At 34.6% G+C, this 21,716-nt stretch overlaps 1 pseudogene across 1 annotated transcript in view; it reads left to right on the top strand.

Annotated features, from left to right (window-relative positions):
- The window catches only part of LOC143252664 (kinesin heavy chain-like), an 84,940-nt pseudogene that overhangs the window by 22,410 nt on the left and 40,814 nt on the right, over window positions 1-21,716 (top strand). The window contains exon 2 of the transcript XR_013029098.1: window positions 20,160-20,247. The product of XR_013029098.1 is annotated as a kinesin heavy chain-like (transcript). The remainder of the gene's footprint in view (window positions 1-20,159; window positions 20,248-21,716) is intronic.

Below are 21,716 nucleotides of genomic sequence, written 5' to 3'. Positions count from 1 at the left end.
CTTGGATTCGAACCTGTGACCCTCAGAGTGCGGATCAAACACCCTAACTACCAGGCCATGCCAGACTTAAAGATCAATAAACCAACGTATTTAATTTCGTATGTAACTTCATATACTGGAAAACGACGTTTGTTGTTTTTAAAATTATTCTCGTTTAGCTTTTGTCATTGTTAATCTAGAGCACTCCTAATTTTTTAAGCATAGAAAATATAACGACCCTACTGCTGAAAACGCGAGCATGTTTGGTGTGACGGAATTCGAACCTGTGACCATCAAAATACATATCGAGCGTTCCATTTTCTGTATTTTGTATTGATGGGTGCACGTATCTAATGTTTGATAAGGTAGTCACAGTAATAACTTTTTACATTTTTTTCAGTTCAAATCGTTGTTCGATTCCATCTACTTTTGTACGAACGTTGTCAGTGTTAGTAATACTCTTTACCCGAGACTTCCATTGAAGACCTTTACTCCTTTAGTTAACATTAAAAATGAAGAGAGAATGACATGCGGTGAATTTTGTTCGTAGACAAATTTTTAATTGAAATAAGATTTGTTTGTTTATTTAACGTTAAGCACAAAGCTACACAATGGGTTCTCTGTGCCTTGCTTACCATCACAGTTATCGAAACCCAGTTTCTAGTGTTGTAAGTCTACAGACATACCGCTGTGCTACTGGGGAAGGGAGGAGGCTGAAATAAGAACTACAGGGTGTTCGGAAAGTCACTGTGCACTTATATATTTATTAACAGACAAAACTGCACAGTGACTTTCCGAACACCCTGTAGTTATGAGAAATTGTTTAAGATATTTCTTAATTTAAGGTGCATAATACAGTCGTGTCTCGTATTATTATAAATTAAATGCTATTTTATTGCTGAAATAATTATGAATATGTGTTGCTGTTTTGGCCCGATAGCCAGGGTTTTTACAATATCATAATTTGAATTAATTGTATTGTTTACATTGGTAGGACTATCTCAGACTGTGTGGGAATATTATGTACATATCTATTTGAGCTATAGAGATCGATTTCGAAACACTTAGGATAGGTAAAAAAAAGGAAACGGACTTTTCAATAAAGGCAGGCAGTGTGGGGTTATTATAAAACTTGAGTTCAGCAGAAGTGCCATTAATCGAGCTAATGTTCATATCAGCGAGATATAACAATTATATGAGCTATTTCAATAATTGGCTGTAATATAACTACATATATGCCCAACTGAAATAACATATTAGGATCTTCTGTTTTTCTGGGGTGCTTTTCCGTAAGTAACTTAGTTTTTACGATGACAGCAGTGTCATAATGATTATGCATTAAAGATAGAGCACTCGGTGCTTCTTCGGTTTTTGTACACCTCGGATAATTATTTAACCGGCGAAGAACAGATGCTGAACATTCTCATTGACATGAACTTAGTGGCAATATTTTTTGTAGAACCCTCTCTCTCTGGTTACGTGCGCGTGCTTTCCTTTTATTTTACCCGTTCATAATTTCGACGTCCCGAAAACAATTAATTTGTTTTACTTGTGGTATTGTGTCATTAAGCTTAACTACGACTATTATTTCTACCCAAAGACTCAGATTTTGGAGGGAAACAGCCGTTAAAGGGCAGGATTAATTCTATCGGTATTAAGCTCAGTGTGTTATGTTATTTGGTAATGGTAAATGTAAAAGCCAGTTGTATTTGGATAGTGTTCAGTTTGTCTGTGTCGCTTAACAACAAAAACATTACCTTTTACATAAGAACATTTTAATTTTCGTGGACTAAAACCTAATTTAAATCTAAACGTAGGTGTCCTGTATGTTTTCTAAATTAGAACAAAATGCTCGGTCAGTATTTCTCAAAATAGAGACAATTCCCTGATGGTTACAAGTGTTCGAAACGTAAAAAGTTAAAAAAAACTCAAAAGCTGCGTCTTTGGACTTTTATTTAAAGTGTATAGTGGATTTGTTGTCCTCACAACAAATTATAACCTGATTTTGTATGTTCATGAGGGCTGGTTCGAGTTTCACTTTTTTTTCAGATCGTTTTTGTTTGTGCATTCGCTTGACGTGAGCATTTTGAATTAGTGACTATAATTCATGTTTTTTTTGGGGAAGGGGTTCACATAGTTTTTCTGTCTTATGACTGTTTTTTTGATAAAACATTTTTTTAAATTTCTCTCAAATATGTTGTTTTAACTAATGATGGTTCTTGAAATTAATTTTTAGGCTTAACCTTGTTAGGCCTATTGTTTGCGAGCACTTCTTTCCGCGTTTAAGCCGTAACTTTTATGTACGTGACGTAATTAAAAAAAAACGTTCTGGTACGTGTGTAATATCAACGGTTTGTGTCACTTTTATTGGTTTTTGGGAGTGTATTTCAATAATCTTTATTATTTCAATGCATGATTGGTTTTCTTTTATGATGAAGAGGAAGAGGGAAGTTTGGTGAAGAAAGCTCGCTGAAGGAAGGGCGGGACCTCCTGTTTTTTGGTTTGTTTGTTTTTACAAAATTTTAACCTGTCATTTTTCCAGCAGGATATTTCCAACACACAACTTTCTTGTTGACATCATTTTAATTTTTGACACTCATGCTACATATTGTTGACGCAATTTTAGGACTTTTTAATACATACCAAGTGGATTATTGTTCGATATACTGCTATATTATTTTAAAGCTATATCAATAATCGAGGAGTATTCAACAAAATTATTTTGTTTAATACAACATAGTAAAGGTTTTTATTATTATTGTTTGTTCACGAATTTCAGTCGGTAATCAACGACTTTAAATAAAATCTTTTCAAATTGATTAAATAAGTCAGTGACAGTTATACGAACTAACTTAATATTCGGACTGAAATGAGTATTATATTTTACTGACAGATGTTCGTTGAAACAGTTCAACGGCAATTTTCCTGAAATTAGTGGTGAATACATATAATTTGTAGTCAACCCAATCCCTTAGATCAGAGCATATACGCAATATGAATGTCTAGTGGGCCATTTGCAACCGTATTTTGTGATTCATAGGTTCTTTCAATAACAAAAATTGTATTACGTTTGTTTTTAGAGAACAACTCGTATATTGAAAAACGTTCCTGTTTTTATGCGTTTTTTTCCGTCCACGCTGCTAGTTTGTTATTATCATTATTAGCACCGACATTTTGTATTTGAAGAACTTAACAAAACCGTTTATTCAATTATGCTGTTATAATCCAAATATTAGTAAAAATAAATTTCCTGTTAAAACTACTTAAAAGTTAATTCTATGCATTGAATGTTTCTTAATCGTAATATATCTTGTGTGGAAGGACAGAATTAATAGAGCAGGGCTGGCCTATGGTCAACGTGTTTGGACTGTCAATCTGTGATTTATTGTTCGCATCCCATTGCTCCAAGCATGGCTAGGTGGTTTTAAGGCACTCGAATTTTAATCCGAGGGTCGCGGGTTCGAATTCCCGTCCCACCAAACATGCTCTCCCTTTCAGCTGTGGGGGCGTTATAATGTTACGGTCAATCCCTCTACTATTCGTTGGTAAAAGAGTAGCCCAAGAGTTGGCGGTGGGTGGTGATCACTAGTTGTCTTTCCTCTAATCTTACACTGCGAAATTAGGGACGGCTAGCGCAGATAGTCCTCGTGTAATTTTGCTCAAAATTCAAACCAGACTCTTTCTACAAAACGTTTAGGATTGTGGATGCACTTTAAAAATGAGTCACATTTCGCTATTTACCAAATATGAGTAGTCCTAAAGTTGGCGTTAGAAGATATTGACCAGATGCACTCTTTCTATCATTTCAAATTGACAGACGAGTACGTGCAGTACTCGTATATAACCGTTTCTATAGCCCTTCTCGAAAATTATGTAACAAACAGAATTAATGAACAATTTTAAAAAATGTTGGAATATAAAAGCATTTTGGAATAATGAAGGTCGGAAACTTATGTTCTAGCTTTTGTGCCATTGTAGTGTTTAAATTAGTCACTTCAAACTTTCACGTTTTCAGAAGTCGCAGATAGTTTAGTGTTGGTTTAGTTGAAATAAGGGTCTATTTCAACTTGTACAAGACAAGCAACTAATGAACTTGTCATTAGTGCACCACGGTTCGGCACGTGACCACCGGAAGTTACGCTTGCTTGATGAAATTAATAGGATACGTGAATTGTTGTAATTTCCCTGGGTTGTTTGCTGAAGCAAGTGTGGATTGGTGAGCTCGCCTTACATACGGAATTCCGCTTGTTAGCACACGTAGCTGAACAGATGTCGGCAGAAATCTAAAACAACGTTGTTATGATATGCACGCTACGTACACAAACGCAGTGAATGTTGAAAATGTACAGGTGTTCCATAAGTCTGGACCCATAGGGAAAATACATTATTATTTATTATTCAAATTGCATGCCATTAATGGCCACACGCACACACATTAATTCTTGGTATACTATGCCATCGGGGCATTTTCATTCCTGAAATATACGCAACTCATATTGGAAGTGTGCTTGTCTAACTCCAAGAACATAATGTCTGTTTTTCCATGTGGGTCCACCAGGCTTCTGGGACATCCTGTAAAACGATTTATAGAAAATTTCCCAACAAAACATGACACTCGCGCACAAACATCGGCTCCGAGTCCAACAAGAAAATAACAAAATATTATAATACAGAACATCAAGAAAGAAACCCCTGTCGGCAAAGTATTGACGAAATCTCTGTGTTATATCCATATTTTGTTTTATACATACAATAGGAACAGTTATTCGAGTAAGAAGCGCTTGGACAGAACATTAATTTCGAGTAACATTAAAAGTGAATTGTGTAGACTCCATTCATTGACAAGTTTTACTTAAAAGTTATTTTAGTTTTCAATCTTTTATTAACCAATAACGTTTGAATTGCTTGACCAATAAATTGCTGACATCATATGAAGGTTTAGCAATTTTCGGTGTAGATAAAACGATGAAAAACAAAACTTGAAGCTGCAATGAATGGAGATTTTTCTCAGTGTAATAAAAAGAAAGTAATTATATTATTTCATTCTTGTAATGAACCTCAACACTTGTTATTTTAACAAAGTATTTGAATTTATCGACCAGTAAATTTCGAACATCATTCAAAGATTTAGTAAGATTCAGTGTGGATAAAGCAAAAGAAAAAAACAAACACACTTAAAAATAGGTGGTAAAATAACAAATAGATATTTTGTGTCATGTAAGTAAAAGAAAGCTCGGAGACGTTTTGCTCAAAACGTACTATGAAAGAAGCGATTCAAAGAATATTGTTTGTTTTGGTGTAACGCACAAAGCTACACAAAGGGCGATCTGTGCTTTGCCAACCATTGGTATCGAAACCCAGTTTCTAGCCGTATAAGCCTGCAGACATACCACTGTGCCATCGAGGGGCAAAAATATTAGAACGAAAAGGAGGCCAAAGAAAACGCCAAGTTGTTTGGGGGATAGATACCAGAGGAGGAGACTGTGCAGAGGCTTGACTATAAGGGCTTCAGCGAATGGGTCAATAAACGGTATGGAGATGTGAGGTACAGGTAACAGATTTATCCTTGTTACTTAATACATGTAAAGAAGCTTCAGTTTTTAGTTGAATTCTCTTACTTCCAGGCTTAAGTAAACGTCGAAGTATTTATGTTGGTTCCTCAACTGAACAGTGTTACTGCTAGGTAACCTACTCATTTAGAAATTGCCAAAATTTATTTCACAAAACCATATTTTGTGAAATATAGACCTGTTTAAGTAAATTTATTTTCTTTGAATTTCATTGTAAAGATATTCTAGAATTATCTGTACTAGCCGTCCCTAAGTATAAAGTGATACCCTAGAGAGGACAGTTAATCAATATGTACTACCCATTGCCAAACCTTAGACTATTCTTTAGCATCCTATAGTGGGATTAATCGTAACATTATAACGTCTTCACGGCTGCAAGAGCGGGCACGTTCTGTTACGAAATTCAAACTCTTTAAGTGTGAGTTTACTTTGGTGTGAATAAAAAAAAGTTTGAGCCTCGCAACCTCTGACTTTAACATGGTTGAAAAAAAGTGCCTTAGTAAATATATCTCCTTTCGACACACTCTATCACTTAATTAAATCAACATAATTTTTATCGAATTATTTGTTCATTTAGAATTAAAATTAATTCAGTATCTTCGTTTTGGCTCTGTTTGTTTTGGGGGCCTAGAAAACTTCATGGCCCCCACAGGGGCTGCAGCTTCAGCTTTGAGAACCACTCCTTTAACAAGTAGGCCATATTTAAGTGAGAAATTCATATAAAACATTTTTTTTTCTATTGTACTTTCATAATGCACGTAATAGAGGATTAATAAGCCACACGCTACGGTACGACTGAGTATTAAAGGGTGCGAGACACAATGCCTCTGAGTATATTTGTACTTTCAACTTTGGGCGCGTTATAAAAGTGACCATCAATCCCATTATTCGGCTTATAGAGCTGGACAAGGCTCTCGTGGCTGCTGGCTGCTGAATAACATCTCTATTTAGTAATCCGAAATTAGGGACAAGTGGACTTAGGTAAAGGTCATTTCGTTCGCGTGCGCATAAGAACATGGTTCACGTTACAAATTGTAATTCGGGGCTCAGTGGTTAGTGTGCCAGAGTGCGAGTTCAAATGCCGTGGTTCACTTTCAGTTATTCCTCCTTCCCCTAAAAAAAAACAAAGACAAAAATTGCTCTTTGCGCCTTAGGTGGCCTGGCATGGCAAGTTGGTTCGGGCGCTCGACTTGTACTATGTGGGTCACGGGTTCGAATCCCCATTACACCAAACATGCTCGCTCTTTCAGCCGTTGGGGCGTTATAAGTTTACGGTCAATTCCACTACTTGTTCGTAAAATGTAGCCCAAGAGTTGGCGGAGGATGGTGATGACTTGGTACCTTCCCTCTAGTCTTACACTGCTAAATTAGAGACTGCTAGCGCAGATAACCCTCGTGTAGCTTCGCATGTAATTCTATAACAAACAAATAAACCTGTGCCTTAGGGCTATAAGACTGACTTTCAATTTCCATTACTCGGTCTGTCAAGAGTGGCCCCTGAGTTGGCGGTGGGTGATGTTGACTACCACTTTCAAGTTAGGGTTGGCTAGCGCAGATAGCTGTGGTGTGTGCGATATACAGCAAAACATATTCCTCTGATATTTTAACTGAAATAAATCATACCAGTTGTCCTTGATGCTGTCAGTCGACCAATAACCCATTGGATTCAAACTTATGACTCATACTTGTTGTGCACCTATATATTCATCTTGTAATAGTTATCAGAGTTTAAATCAACATGTCAATTTTGTTTAATTCATGTTAAACACGTGAATCTCAAGTACTGTACCTGAATATATTCTTGCCTCGTAATAAAAATTTTTGATAAGACGCTTAAACAAAAAAATAAACATTTATTTTTAAGATAAACTATGCAATGGAAAACAACTAGAAAATAATATACAGGGTGTTCGGAAAGTCACTGTGCACTTGTGTATTTATCAACAGACTGTTTCAATATAGAATACAAGAGGTAAATATGAATGACAATTATAAACAATGTTGAAAGTGACCCCCGTTAGCATCAATACAGGCTTAGATCCTTCTTATTTTGTTTCTAAACACCGCTATCAGTTGCTGACTTGAAATAGACTGAATGAATGCTGTTATCGCTGCTTTCAAACTGCACAGTGACTTTTCGAACACCCTGTACCTCCTCAAAGGAATTATAAGATTATTTTAATATTACTTACGTAATGACTAGCTTCCTATAAACTAGACGCTGTACAAATAAAATGATTCTTTATTTTGAGATTCGACTATGCAATACAAACAAAAGTCATCACAATAACCAATAACTTTCGATCAGAACAAGCTATGTACTAAGAGCGAATCTAAGAATCAACTTCAATTATAGCTAATTAAAATACGTTTCTACTTAGAGATTAGAATGCACTGTTTATCAGTTGAGCTGTTAACAACATTTTCGGCCGTAATCCCAATAAAAAAGAAAATATATCTCAGTATTAATGGTGTATTAAATCATGTTTATTAGTGAATAATATCTTTTGAATATAAGTGGCCATACTAGTTTCTTAACGCCCAGCTTAAGGGTTTTTAATGCTGATACTTGGAGTTGAATCCTTGTGATGAGTATGGCGCACATTAGCTATCATGCAGCTTTGCGCTTAATACATGTGCGCGCGAAAAAGCAATAAGAAAAACCATTCAAGTATTTGCGATTGAAAAGAAAGTACTTTGTGATAATAGTGTAGTACTTACGCTAAAAACTAATTCTGTTAAGGCGTTCTGAAGACACTTTGTTCAGAACAGACACCTTCGTTGTTCTTTCTTATAACTTTTACTATTTCGCTAAATGTAGTTGTGATTACAATAAATATCTCTTATTGCGTTCATTGATTGATTATTTAGTGTATGTTGAAATGGATTGGTTTGTATGTTTTCATTTTACATGTTTAAAACAGACTGACAGTCTATTAATTATTAGTCCATAAATTCAATATTATCAACAGCTGTGTTCAAACACCCCTTGAAAGAAACAAAGGAAACCTCAAAACATTAGGAGTAGATTCTTTTTGAAAGAGTCTTAAGTACATCATTTGGAATACTTTTTCTCCGCTTAAGCAAACATTCGTATGCAACGAACTATTATTTCCAGCAAAGTACAAACTGCTCTTTATTTATAAGGTTGTGTCTTTTGTTTACTATTGTTTATAATCAGGAGCTCTTATACTGTTACAGGCTGGTGATATTCGTCTGTCTTGGAGAAGTGATCAGTCAATAACGCTTCAATTGGGAGATAAGATATGCGGATTGTGTATTTAATATGGTCCTCAGTATCTTTATGTTATGATATATAGGGGAAGGTCAGACATATATTGCATAATTACGCGTTCTGCTGTTATTACATTAATGATTCACTAGAATTTTCTTAAATTTCTTAGACTGGAGGGAATACATGGCAATCAGTACTGTTGAGTTGATGTTCCAGTAGAACTTGTTTATTGAAAATATTTCTAATTCCACACAGAAACAATGTAAGTCATAAACTGTGTACGTTGTCTTACTAAAAATATTCAAATGCTTACGATAGTCAGTCCAGTATGCAGTACAAGGAAATTTTTTTTAGTATGAATAAACCCTCAAGTTGGTAGGTTAGTGATATCGAGTGTGCGCAAGATCTTAAAATGTGAATTACGTTAATTTAGTAGAAGGAAGTGAAAAAAATTAGCGCGTGAAATGTTGCAGCACACAATTATTCACGATACACTGAGGCCTTGCAGCAGTGTAGAGAATTTGGCTGTGAAATGTGAAAACAGAACCATCTCAACTGAAAATACTATTTTTGCTTAGCAAACGTTCACTTGTTAAGACTGTGAGTGCAAAAAGCCATTTTACAGAAAGTTACTACATTGTAATATCTCGTGTAGCTACATTTGAATGACTTTTATCTGTGAAGCCTTTTTTTATGTATCTCTATTTTTTAGGACATGAAATCGTGAATTGTGTGGAAAGATTAGATCAATTTCACCTTAGTTTCGAAGTGGTAGTCGAATGTGATTCTTGATCAGACAGGTTTTGTATTGTACTCACTGTGAAAGATTACGCACAGTGAGCACGTTATTACGGTAGCTGATATCTGTGGATTGGGCGTGGGCCTGACTCGTGAAATATCTGTTCATCTGTGTGTGTTCAAGCTTATCAAAAAATCTGGAAATAACCTGGTAGATTTTTGGTATCCTACAGCATGATATTGTTTAATGAAATAATGGTCATTTTCACAAACGCGTATGACTCATTCTTGCCCTGATTTTAAAGTATACCATTATCGCTATCTTAATTACCCACCTAGATTCGAGATTCTAACCTTATAGAACATTTTTGGCATCATTGGAAAAGTTAAGTCGAAAAGATGAAATACAAGCATGGTGTTGTCATCCGTTATCTGAGCTGTTTAAGCAATAGTGAAGACAAATTGCATCAGAAACGTGTCAGAACCTAGATGAAAAAAGTTTCTCGGCGAATAGCTGCAGTTTTTCAGCTAACCTTGGTGTTACAACCTATAAAGGCTGTGGTCTATTATACGTCATTCCCTTTTATGAGTACATGCCTGGAGACTTTGGGCAGTTAGATTCACTATCAAAAGATGTTCGAAAAGTTACATGGCTTCAATATGGACACATTGGACTTTTAATAGAAATACATCGTATTATGCTGACCTATAGGTTGAACATTAACATACATTGATTTATCATTAGGAGCCGCTCACTTGCTTTTTAATGTGAAATGCACATCCTTTGTACATATTAATTGGTTTATTGAATCTCTTACCAGTACTGCTTGTAAATACTTAATGTACTTTGTTTTCAAAATGGTAACTAAAATGAGCAAAATGTACCTTTGAGTGGAACACCAGATAGAAAATAAGTACGTGCTGGCTTTTGAAACTCAGTTGTAAACAAAAACAAGAGCGATCAGAGAGACTGCACACCCTTTCTCTTACCCTGCTGTACGAGATTTCATGCGTTTATATTGTATAACGTTAAATTTCACCTTCGAAAACTCAAAAGATCCTTCTTAGATTCAAAATGATCAACGATCCGAATCATTTTTTGTAGTGCGATGAGGAGTCTCAACCTTAATGTGCCCATGAAATTTGGCACAAATCCGATCACATTTTACAGAGTTATTAACCGAAAACCACAAAAATGCCCTCTTTTCCCATTACAAAAAATGCCTCGAAGTGATCCAAAATTCGAAACCGGATCTAGACTAAAGCTAGGGAGGACCGTACCTTACTTTCTCCTCATCTTGTGTAACATTCTTGTGTATATTGAGTTACGAGCGCGGAAAGGCAGAGAGACAGATGCACCATAGATTTCATTGGAATACCTTCGCCCCCTCCACCCTCGGGCCCGACATGGCCAAATGGTTAAGGCACTCGGCTTGTAATCTGAGGGTCGCGGGTTCGAAACCCCGTCCCACCAAACATGCTTGCCCTTTTAGCTATGAGGGCGTTATAATATGATGGTCAATCCCACTATTTATTGGTTAAAAAGTAGATCAAGAGTTGGCGGTGGGTGGTGATGACTAGCTGCCTTTCCTCTAGTCTTACACTTCTAAATTAGAGAATTACATTCTAAATTGACACACAAAAATACGTGCCAACCATCACACGATAAGTATCATTATATTGGAGAACATTTCATTGACAATGTATTGGATGAATTTTTTTTTTTTTTACTGCTTTCAAATGGAAGAATGCGAAGTCAGGTGTTGTATAAGTGCATAGACATTAATAGTAATGTACTGTGTGTTTTCACCAGTGGTATTGCCTTGCAGAAAATGCATTAAATTTTGCAATATTGTTCAGTTGAAGTGTTTGTTTATACTAAATGCTCCACCCTGAAGGAAGAGCCCTTGTTTTCCAAGTATGAACATGGAAGTAAGAGTAAGCGTTTGACGACTATAAGATGTTGAAACTCACAGTTCAGAAATCGTTGTACTTAAAGTTGGATGTGAAATGATATTGTTTTGAAACTAGTCTAAGACAATAAAGTCAAACCTCTTGTTATGCCTTTTGTCAACACTGAAGATAATGGGGAAAGAATCGGTAAATATATAATACGTTTTGATTTCATTTTCATTTAGTACTGAATATATAGTCTTTCACTGAACAGTTAACGCTTGTTTTTAGTACACCAGAAATGTGACTTGCACTTTTGTTTTTAGCTATCAATTGATTGATTTATTAATTAAGCACAGCATCGCTATGGGCTGTTTGTGCTCTACCCACCACTGGTATCGAAACCCGGTTTTTAATGGTGTGAGTCCGGAGGGATACGCTATGCCATTAGGGGGGGGGGGAGCTTAGCGATCAAACTCAATTTTTATTTTCATGGCGTATTTTCTTGGCAATGTTAATTACGTTTTGATATACTACCTTACTCATTGTCTAATTGTCGATTAGTAATCTTGACTTTTGACTTTAAAACATGTTTAGTTTATAAATTTAAAAATGACTTACTGAATTTGTTGATCGACCCTTAATCATAATGGATTTTGGAACTAACAACAGCATACGTAAAGACTACCTCTACGTACCAAGTGGGACATTGCCTTCTTGGACATGACTTGAAATATATCAGTTATGGCGTGTCTGAACGAAGGATTCGATGTTTTAAGATGCTGTGCTATCGAACATGCGTCACACTGTCAACCGTGAGGTGAAATTCAGTGTCGGTGTTCGTTAAGAGTCAGATAAAAGGTAAAGGCTCTTTGGAATTTTCATCCACTAGGGCAGACTGTACACAACATAAGCGATATTTAGAAATAACACGATAGCGAACTGTAGGGTTGCTGTTTTTTAATTTTTATTTTCATCTACACTGATTGTATTGGAATGTTTTCCATGAAACCTCTAGAAACAGTGTAACTTTTATATGGTTGAGTTGTCTTCAGATGAATTACATAAGTTATGTTTTAAACTTTTACAAAAGTGTTGATAATGACAATGTCGTCGTTGGGAGCACCCAGCGAAACAAGATGTCGTCTTTCGAAAGTGTCTTAAGTTTCTAGACCGGTTTTATGTGAAGCGTTTGTAATCACTTTCTGCTATCTCATTTTCAAAAGCTCCGCTGTGGCTGAACCACAAGTGTAAGTGCTTATGATGCTAAAATTCGAGACTTAATTCGTAGATTTCTGTAGGACAGAGAACTCATCGTAATTCTGAAATGAAACAAACAAGAAAAAAAGTTAGTCTGCATGACTCTGAATTTCTCTTCTATTTCCATATCTATATTTTTCAAAAGTTTCAGCTAGGCTAGATTGTAACTGTTTGATTAGGTAAAGTTATGCAATATGTTAAATTTTAACTAAGTTTCAACATTTGAAGAAAGACGTATTTTACACATTATTATAACCTGCAGTAGCTTTTCAATTCTTAACTGTTATTTGCATCATTTTTATTGCTGTGCACTTAAGAACTTGTATATATGAGATATTTCCATATAATTTGTAAGACATAAGCTACAAATTATTTTCACATAAGTTATGCCTCAAAATATTATCTTAAAAGGTAGGATTATAGACGAATAATTCATTACATGGTTTGATGGAGTTAGCAGTAATGACACGTAAAGAGTGTCTGAACTTCATTATTTCGATATTCATAGATAAAATGTAATAATTAAGCTTACAAATACGTGTAAGTAGAATCGTGCTATTACCATTATTTTACTATTATTTACTAAGAGGGAGATTAATATTATCTGAAGATGACCTAAGGAGGTCGAAACGTTGTTCTCTGCTTTATTAGTAAGTGTTAATACCCATACCAGTCGTTCTGAGATATACTGTGATTATTGTTCGGTGTGTGTGTGTGTGTGGAGTTTGTGGTTAAAACAGCGTATCTTTTATTCCAGAGTATATACAAGTTTTTTATGGTATCGATCTAAAGGTTGGAATTTCATCCATTCTGAGCGATAGAACACTTATTTCAAAGTTTAGTTAGTCACGTATATGCACTATTATCGTGCATTATGGTCACGCATCTTAATTAATAAATGGCAACAGGCGTTATCACGTCAGCCACAAAAGTTCTGAGTTCCAAAAATGACAGCTTATAAACTTAGTACAAAATATGAAAAATGAAAATATCCATACTTTCATGAGAATATGATAAAAGTTAATTAGACCATTTTATGGTATAACCATACTTTTGTATCCAGTTATTGTGTTGAAAATGTGTAAATTAATGAATGTTGAGTGGGTTTTGTGAACATTGTAATTTCTCATCGCGTTGGGGACAGCAGTTGTAATACATTAACATATTCGAGTAGGCCTTGACCAACTTACTCGCTTTTCATAATATGTTTTGAGCTATTGCACCAAAAATATACAAAATCGTGTAAATTGCTGCACATATTTTTACAGTATTAGACATTAAACAAATATAATCCAATTTTTAACCAGAAAATATTTTTAAATTACAATAAATTAATTGCACTATTTGGATAATAAGTTTGAGCTTTATATGTAGAATTATATGTAAGAGGAAGAAAATAAGTTATTCTTTATATAATATTTAGTAACATTTCATTAAGCGTTTCACTAGAATGACAGTCATGTCCTACTCTTCAATTAGAGTAGCCCAAGAGTTGTCGGTGTATGCTCTTTTACTAATTGCATTCTCTCTCTAGTCTATCAGTTCAAAAAGGACAGAGCGCATGTACCCCACTGTGTTGTTTGGCGCTAAAACAAAAATAACAATTCAGAAATGGATTTGAGCGCAGTTATCCCTACTGTAGCTTTTGCACGAATATCACAAACAAAATATAATTGTGTACTCAACTATAATCCCTCTCAACTATAACGCCTCTGGAAGAATTTAAAGTTGTATGGAGAGTAACCTCGATGGGTATATCCCCAATAGCCTTCAATTTCGAGAGAAGTTTGTTATATTGTTGTGAATATGTTTCCACCAAAATGTCTCCAGAGCGCAACATTTTTACTGATTTAGGGTAGCCAGCAAGCTCCTGTGATGAGTCTGAGATCCTCGCTTGTTTCTCCAGCCAAGGCATTTCAGCGGTGCGCCGAATCTCCACTCGCAAAGACGGAATTATTGACGTTTACATTACCACATCCACCTACCACAGTCAAAGCAATTTATCTGAACTGAAAGGTACGGCGGGCGTACATTCCCAATCCTCTCAGATGTTTCCAGTGTCAATAGTTCGGTCACTCAAAAACATCCTGTCATGATTCTTTAACGTGTGCTTGTTGTGGTGACAAAGACCGAGACGCTTACGAGTGCAAACTACAACCACGCTATGTTAACTGTAATGGTCCACATCCATCTTACTCTATTTCTTGCCCTAAATGGGTGAAGGAGAAAGAGGTTCAATGCTTGAACACTATAAATAATATCTCTTACCCAGAGGCTCGGAAATTATTGGCCCCAACTCCATGTCAGACATATGCTGTTGCACTTCATTCCACTGTTACAATGGGAATGTAGACAGTTCTATCCATGCCTCCAGCTGTGTCATTTGCAAAACATTTGAAGAATCTTTTGCTCTCTATTATTAAAAGTTGATGAATCTACGTCTTTCTTCATCTCTGTCCCTGCTACTCCTTTCAGTGACTGCCCAATTCCACTTCCTTTGGCTTGGCTTGGCTTCGGCTTCTGGTATTTCCCCGGGTCCATCATCTTATTCAGCCCAAGAAATAAAACAACCATTCATTCACGCCCTCAGTCGCTGGAACCTATGTCCACAGACAGAGATCTGCCTATTTGATCCAGGGCAGGATCCATGGAAGTTGATAGACCTTCGTCCGATAAAGAAAAAACGTGGCCGAAAACAGAAGGGCTCCCTCGCCATGTTCTCTTCCATGTAAATAAAACTGGCCACTGTGATCTAGTGGAACTGTCGGTGTTTTCGTTCAAATATAGATTACATTAAGGATTTGATTGATTCTTACTGCCCGTTGTATCTTTCCTTACAGGAAACGTTTTTGAAACCTGCTGATACAGTCACCCTTTGGCAGTTTTCTTTGTACAGAAATGAAAAATTCTGTGATCAACGAATGCATGGTGGTGTGGCACTTGGTTGATCAGCAGTTAAGTATGATTCCTTTTTTAAATATTTTTAATGACTTTACCTTTTTACTGGTTGTTTGGCGCAGGTAGCTTAGTTGTTTTGCGCCAATAGACGCTAAACAATCAACCATTCTCAGACTGTTACTATTGAAGAGGGTTAGAATGTCATTCAACTTCTGTTTTCATTCTTTCGAAAAACAGGTACTCAGACTTCTTGTAATCTAATGACGATGTCTCTACTAGTGAGAACGATTTTGACTTTTGACATGTAGTTACAAAATTACTTTGAAGTAAAGGCGTTTATTTTGATCATTTGAACTTTCTGGTATATTATTATATACAAGTTTCAAACAGACTAGCAGCATAAATATTTACATATTTTGCTATTTTCGGCTTAGTAGCAAGTATGTAAGATAATAAAATGTGGAATAATTAAAGTGTTACTAACATCTATAGTGTTATGATTCTTTTGTATTTTTTGAACTTCAGAACCACTTGTTAATTAATGCACTTTTATTTAAACCTCTACGTTTACAAATTATTTATTCTATACTTTTTTTATTTGTGTGACTGATGGTAGTAGGCGCCAGAAATACTACTGCAGTGCAATTGTGAGTCACGTGTAACGAGTTTTAATACATCTGTACTATTTACTGTTTGTGTTCCACTTGCCATATGGTTGAGAATAAGAAGGTCAGCGACTTATGAATAAATTTGACACACTAGTTTCTTTTTAACAAGTTTTATGTTGATTTCCAAACATTAAAAGAAACTGAATTTTCTCAATGAGAGACAGCCTCGCTTCGAGAAAGGAACCCAGACAAAGTTTATCAAACTGTAATGTCATAATCAAGCTAAATTCCCATTGTTTTTGAGTTCATAATAAATAATATATATCTAAACATTAACTAAACTAAAGCAAACACATACACGACTTACGTTGTAAACTTATCTTTTTATCAAATATAGGCCGTATTTGCGATTAGAATTCCTTTTTTTTTTAATTCTAGAAATCCTGTATTAAAGAAATACTGTTTCAAAAAGAACACTGATTTGACCACATATATTTTGCGGGTATGTGCTAGTCTCAAATTTTCAGACAAACTTGATACATTTAGGGTTCTCTTGAATATTTCTATTTTACTTAAAAATATTGTAACAGTTTTTATTTGATAGTGTATTGCTATAAACAGACTTGATTGAATGGCGTTTGTTTATAAGCAGATAAGACCCAGTGTACTTGCTGAAATTATCTTATCATAAAGAGACTTCAACACCTCCGTGTTGTATCTGGTTTTCCTATAAAGAACTCGGTAATATTGAATTTTCTTAATGATGACAATAATACATTGTTCTACTATAAGAAATGTAGTTGAAACTGAAAGAATGGGTGGAAGCAGAACAAATAGAATTGTTAAAGTTGTTTTTTAAACATTACTGAATTTACATTACTAGTACTGGATATAGCAGTTATTGGTAATGCTCAGGTATATCATTAGGAAAAAAGCGTTTATTCAACTAGAAACAAAATATACAAATATATCTTTAATCCAAAAATCTCCACTTTTAAAACTATGGTGCCAGGTTTTACCGTGATGCACCGAGTCCACTCGTAATGCGTGGCTGCTGTAGCTTCGAAACTGTTAACTTAACCTATAAATGAGCAGGCGAAGAAGGCGTACGATGGCCGTCCGTAAATTGTATAATTACGTTACACATATCTACACCATCTTTTATAAGGATATATTAAATATATATATAGGTTAATGAAGACCTACACTTAGATCACACACTTCTGTATATTCGTATATTTAGTAATCTAAAGTTAGTACATGTACTAAATGTAATTGTACATAATTGGAGTCTCGTCTATAAACGTAAGACAAGAATTTGATTTTACTGTGGGAATCGAACGTTGATATAGTTCACTCTGATAATTTTATCAACCAACAGAGAGTACGATGTGAGAAATACGTTTTGCTAATTTTATTTGAAAAATCAACATTAATCTTTCTTTGGTTTATTTGTTTTTTAAGAATAAGTAATGGTCAGTTCGAAGAGTAGTTTTTGCAAGACCGCCAGTGTGTGGGTCAGTGGTACGCTGGTATGATTGCGGACGTACAACGCAAAAAACCGGGTTTTGCTACTTGTGGTGGGCAAAGCATAGATAGCCCATTGTGTAGCTTTGTGCTTCACTACAAACAAACGAATTTATAGCAAAAAGTTTAAACAAAGCAACAGATTTCTGTCAGCTGCAGTATATGTTTGTTTATATCTATTCCCTGGTGTTTATAAATTACTTAACCAGTTTTTTTTTTTTTTCTGAATTTAGAATATGGATGGAAGAATAGTGAATATTTTTACAGGATAAATGTTTTTAACATTTAAAAGGTTAGGTGTGGCTGAGTGATTAGCATGCTCGAACTGTGAATCTGAAAATTTTTTTGTTCATGAGCTTTGGCCATAAAATCATACTCCTCACATTAAGGTCGTGGGTGTAATATAATAGTTTTGTGCTAAACAACAAACAAGTAAAAAAAAATTATTTGTTCTCTGAACCTATACATTAATTAGCTTGATAAATGACAATTATACAATATAAGTATGAATTTACCATTTTCAAAATGCATTGTTTATATGCAACAATGATCTTAAGAACAATCAACAATGTAATATAGCATTTTATCATTTAACATCCATGATTTAAAATCAAACATATTTTCAAAAATTTCTGGTATGCCGTAAAAGTCTATACATACACATGCTTATTTTAAAATAGCATTGAACATTAAGATTTGAATAATAATAGAACTTACAGTACATATCTAGTTTATTACAATTCTTTTTATAATTGGTGTAATGCTTTTTACCTTGCAGCTTTAGCTGTTTTCTTTATTACACAAAGATAGAACTGCAGTGATCTATTTGACATAGAATTTTTTGTTTTGTTGCAATTATGTAGCTATAGTTGAAACATCAATTGATGTTATTTTATGTTTATCACCTGCTAGTGACTCAGCAGTAAGTTGGATCGCTAATAATACCAATAAATTGGGTTTTGATACCCTTGATAGCCTTGTGTTGATTTGCACTTAACAACAACAAAATTCCCATTTTTAGCAAAGTAATATGTGATTATCTTACAGTATTAACTTTCACTTTTACATAATATAATTTCAAATGTTTACATCAGTTAAGGTAGTTCTCTATAGTTTTATAGCCATAATGCTGTTGTTATATATTGTAATTGTGATGAATAATATTAATATACTAACACCACCGGTGGTCAGATTTGACTGTTTGCAGTGACCTAGTGGCACAGAACAGGTAATTAAGTGATCAATGGTCAAGAATGTGATAACTGGTAACTTTTATAATACTTAAGTTCAAAATTTAAATGTATTTCTAGTATATATATCTTTCTTCTATTAAGAAGAAAGTAGGTAATTGAATATAATTTGTAAAGGGAAGTGAAAACAAAATAAGAAATAATACCAAAATACTTAACAGATAAAAGGGACAGTAAGACTTTAAAACATAAACAAGAGGGAATCCTCAGTAGCTGCAGCATTTGAGGCTGAATTAGAGTATATTAAACTGAGAGACTTTCCGTCTTTTTATGAGCTATATTTTTGTGCACCAGCAATACCAAGCATGGAGGTTGAATATACCCGATTCTTGATGACGAGGGACCCACTTGAAATAAAAATGTGGTCGCATATACCTGATTTCATTTCTTATGAGGATACCAACCAGTCTACCATCAAATTGAAATTATTTTAGGAAAGATTAGAGTAAATTAATATGAGACCTTGTGCATGGTCAAATACATCACTTGAAAAGGTTTGATCTCCTGAGCCCAAAACTATAATTGGATCTCAAATCAGTCAGAAGATGGACTATGAGATAAAAGGTTTTACTTGAAAAACTCGGAGTCATTCTATGATCTTCTATGCAGCAGCTAAAATAAAGTGTAAGTGTCAATGTACATACAAAAATCAAAATTTGTGTTCATAACTGAGATCTTAACATAAGGCATACAATAATCATTTTGTTCAGTTATATGGGGCCTCATTTGAGCATTTTTGAAAATGGTGAATGAACAAATTATTTACATTATCTTATAATTTCCAGTAAGATTTAAGTAGTCAGTTTTACCAAACACTTAACTGTACTGTATGTATCAAAAAATGTGTGCCTTGTATGTGGTATCTGACTGTGGTATCTATATAAATGAGTTTTTCTTGTTACACGTATATAAAGAAAGGAAGTGGATATCCTTTAAATTAAGTTTGTAAAAAGGGCTGAATATTTACTCTGGTCATTGAAATTTGAGAATAAACTGAAACCATTGTGTATATATACCTCATTTACAAGTAAATGGTTTTCGTGGGAGAAAAATTATTAAATTTCAGTTTTCCTGAAGTACTTATCATTGCAGTATTAAAGCTTTGATTATAATGCCTGTACTGTGTGAAGAATTTTGGTTACTTGAAATTATTATTGTCATTTCTACTAATAATAAATTGGTAATATTTTTTCTTTGACAGAATAAGGTGTACTTGTATGATAAAGTTTTCAAGCCTAATGCCACTCAAGAAAAAATATACAATGAAGCAGCAAAAGCCATTGTTAAAGGTAAGTTAGTAACATGATGTCCTTCATTTTATACCTCAGTCAAATTATATTAAAATGCAGAGTGTTTTGAATTTACCATTCTAATGACCTGTTTACACAGCATTCATAATGTAATTGTTTCAACAAAAACAACTATTCAAGTTTGTGAAAACAGACCATTAGAGGGCAAGTAATTTTCATTACATTTTTGTGTGTGTTTAGTTTTATCACAGTGGAAACATCCTCCTTCCTTGGTTTTTGAGGTGGAACAATTATTATAGTTTCAGTTTTACCTACAGGCCTGGCATAGCCAGATGGTTAGGGTGTTCTGTTCACAGTCTCAGGGTCACGGGTTCAAATGCCCATCCCACCAAACATGCTCACCCTTTCAGCTGTGGGGGCAATAAGTTATGATGGTCAATCTCACTATCTGTTGGTAAAAGAGTAGCCTTAGAGTTACTGGTAGATGGTGAGGGCCTATCTGCCTTTCCTCTAGTCTTTCACTTCTAAATTAGTGACAACTAGTACATATAGTCATTGTGTAGCTTTGTGGAAAATTCAACACAAATCAAACTGATTTTTACTTACAGCTTGGATTAAAATGAGCCTGTGTGTTTTAAGATTTGTCACAGCTAAAACAATCCAACCTTATGATATTTCCATAACTACCATTCACAGGGGGGATGTGCAAGCTTATTCAGTATATGAGTCAGGTTGCTACTGAACCAACCTTCCATCAGAGCAAACAATAGATAGTAGAATACTTTGCTTCACATGATAGTTTTATACTGTTTTTCCATCAAGTTTGTCACTACAGGTGCTGATGGTTTATATGACTGTGATGAACAATTTATATGCACTAAAGTCTGTCACAAAACCAACAACATTGATATCTTTGCTCACAGTGTATGTGTTATGCTCTAATCCTGAACTATTGTTTAAGTTTAAGGATAATGGATTTAATGTCATGGGTCAAAGAGTAATTTGTTCTGGGTAACCTTTCTGATATTTCATATTATAATGCCTGGTGGTTTTCAATTTCTTTAGCACATTATGCACAACTGATTTTGGTCTAATGAAATGCTAAGACCTGTATACCACTGATGTATCATCAAATATTAATAAGGTTTACGAGCCTTTCTTCATCACATAATAGCTCCACAATGTTTTGTCTGAAACAGCCACTAGCTTGTGTAAATTTTACTTATTAGAACACTGTGACATTTACATACACATTATTTGTAAACATGTATATTACCATTTCCAAGATATTTTAGAGGGCTAGGACTGTGAAAATATTGTGTACATTGTATTCCAAAAATCTTGATTTATATATGTAATTAACACATATGTAAGAGGTGTAGTCGATATAATGTTTTTAGATCCATTGACGGATGATTATACATTTAAATATGTTCTGTGTGGAAAATAGCCTACATTTCCATATCATTATGCAGTAAGGAAATTGAAACTTTGTAGCTGAAAACCTT

The sequence above is a fragment of the Tachypleus tridentatus genome, chromosome 6 (assembly GCF_004210375.1).
Source record: "Tachypleus tridentatus isolate NWPU-2018 chromosome 6, ASM421037v1, whole genome shotgun sequence".
Classification (NCBI taxonomy): Eukaryota; Metazoa; Arthropoda; class Merostomata; order Xiphosura; family Limulidae; genus Tachypleus; species Tachypleus tridentatus.
This window is presented reverse-complemented; position numbering and strand designations above follow the sequence as displayed.